This window comes from Pongo pygmaeus, chromosome 1, assembly GCF_028885625.2.
Source record: "Pongo pygmaeus isolate AG05252 chromosome 1, NHGRI_mPonPyg2-v2.0_pri, whole genome shotgun sequence".
NCBI classification, from domain to species: domain Eukaryota; kingdom Metazoa; phylum Chordata; class Mammalia; order Primates; family Hominidae; genus Pongo; species Pongo pygmaeus.
In genome coordinates this window covers 81168954-81171287 of record NC_072373.2, presented here as the reverse complement: position 1 = coordinate 81171287, position 2334 = coordinate 81168954, and the positions used below count along the sequence as shown (strand labels likewise).

The window sequence follows — 2334 nt, the reverse complement described above, 5'->3', positions numbered from 1 at the left end:
GACATTACCTATGGTCACCCTGAGATTGTAACCAGTAAGGTAAATCTGAGCCAAAGACAGCTTTATAACTTTTAGTGGCTTTATTCCCTTTCAACTCAGTGGCTTGCTGAAATAGCTGTAATAATTAAACAGAGAACTTCCAAGCTATCTAGATTATATAAAGATAGGTGCTAAAAGTCACAGCAGAATGGGAAAAGTTTTGTGTGGCAATATGGCTAGGTTACTCAACTGCCTTATACAGAACCTAATGCAATTAGTATTTCTGACCATAGACTTTCCACTCCTTTTTAAAACAGTAATACTAGCAAAGAAGCAACAGAAAGCAAAGAGATCACAATGGCAAACTCAGAGATTCAGATCTTTGCTCTGTCACTTACTGTTTATGTGAACTTGGACAGGTAATTGAACATTTCTGTGTTACTTTATTCATCTATAAACATGAATATTAGTAACACCTTTCTCTCAGGCCTGCTTTGAGGATATGAGAACACACACATGCATGCATACATACATGTACATCCATACTTACATACATAAACACACAGATATAGTAGTGCTCAAAAAATGTTGGCTGTTGTTAACATTTGCTGCTACTAGGTTGGTACAAACATAATTGTGGTTTTTGCATTGTTGGAATTTGCCATTTGATATTGGAATACATTCTTAAATAAATGTGGTTGTGTTATATATATCATTTTAATGCACATTTCTCGCTGTATTTTTTTATTTTATTATTATCATTTTTTGCTAATGACATACTACTTGCTGTTTATTTTATATTTATTTTAGACTATGGAAATGATGTTAGACCAAAAGCAAATTCAAGTGATTTTCTTATTTGAGCTCAAAATAAGTGTAAAGCAATGGAAACAATTCGCAACATCAACAACATATTTGGCCCAGGAATTGCTAATGAATGTACAGTGGAGTGGTAGTTCGAGAAGTTTTGCAAAGGAGAGGAGAGCCTTGAGGATAAGGAGCGGAGTGGCCAGCCATCAAAAGTTGACAATGACCAGTTGAGAGTATTTATCGAAGCTGATCCTCTTAAAACTACAGGAGAAGTTGCTGAAGAACACAATGCCAACCATTCTATAGTCATTCGGCACTTGAAGCAAATTGGAAAGGTGAAAAAGCTTGATAAGTGGGTGACTCATGAGCTGAGCGAAAATCAAAAAAATCATCATTTTGAAGTGTCGTCTTCTCTTATTCTATATAACAACAATGAACCATTTGTCAATCAGATTGTGATGTGCGATGAAAAGTGAATTTTATGTGACAACTGGTGACAACCAGCTCAGTGGTTGGATCGAGAGGAGGTCCCAAAGCACTTCCCAAAGCCAAGCTTGCACCAAAAAATGTCACGGTCACTGTTTGGTGTTCTGCTGCCAGTCTGATCCGCTACAGCTTTCTGAATCCTAGCAAAACCATTACATCTGAGAAGTATGCTCAGCAAATCGATGAGATGCATCAAAAACTGCAATGCCTGCAGCCGGCATTGCTCAACAGAAAAGGGCCAATTCTTCTCTCAACAGTGCCCGACCACATGTCGCACAACCAATGCTTCAAAAGTTGAACAAATTGGGCTATGCAGTTTCGCCTCACCTGCCATAGTCATCTGACCTCTCGCCAACCAACTGCCACTTCTTCAAGCATCTTGACAACTTTTTGCAGCAAAAACACTTCTACAACCAGCAGGATACAGAAAATGCTTTCCAAGAGTTTGCCGAATCTGGAGGCATGAATTTTTAGGCTACAGGAGTAAACAAACTTATTTCTTGTAGGCAAAAATGTGTTGATTGTAATGGTTCCTATTTTGATTAATAAAGATGTGCTTGAGCCTCGTTATAATGATTTAAAATTCATGGTCCAAAACAGTAATTACTTTTGCACCAACATTTCTTGTGTTCTTACTATGCACCAGTACAGTGCTAAGCATTTTACATGTGTAAATTCAGTTATTTCTTACAACCACTCGAAGATGTAAATAATATTATAGGCTCTTCCAAATGATGGAGATACTAGGGGCCAAGTTTGCTAGACAACTTGCCTTAGGTCACACAGTTAATAAGCAACATTGGGGCTCAGGCCTTATTAGAGCACCTTACTAGACACTCTGTATTGCCTCCCCACTGTTGAATGCTAGACAAAGGACTCACTGCCCAGGCTGCCATTTGCAAGTAGTCGGCCATTCTGTCTACAGTGTTGAGTCATCAGAGTATACGTATGGACATGCAAACACCAAAACATCTGAACTATTTAGTGTGTCTACCTCCCATTTATTCAATAATTCATTCAAAAGCATTTACTGAAAGCTTGTTCTATGCCAGGCTCTGT

At 38.2% G+C, this 2334-nt stretch overlaps 1 pseudogene; it reads left to right on the top strand.

Annotated features, from left to right (window-relative positions):
- Window positions 1-792: 792 nt before the first annotated feature.
- On the top strand, window positions 793-1821 carry LOC129040818 (histone-lysine N-methyltransferase SETMAR-like; annotated as a pseudogene).
- Window positions 1822-2334: the final 513 nt, after the last annotated feature.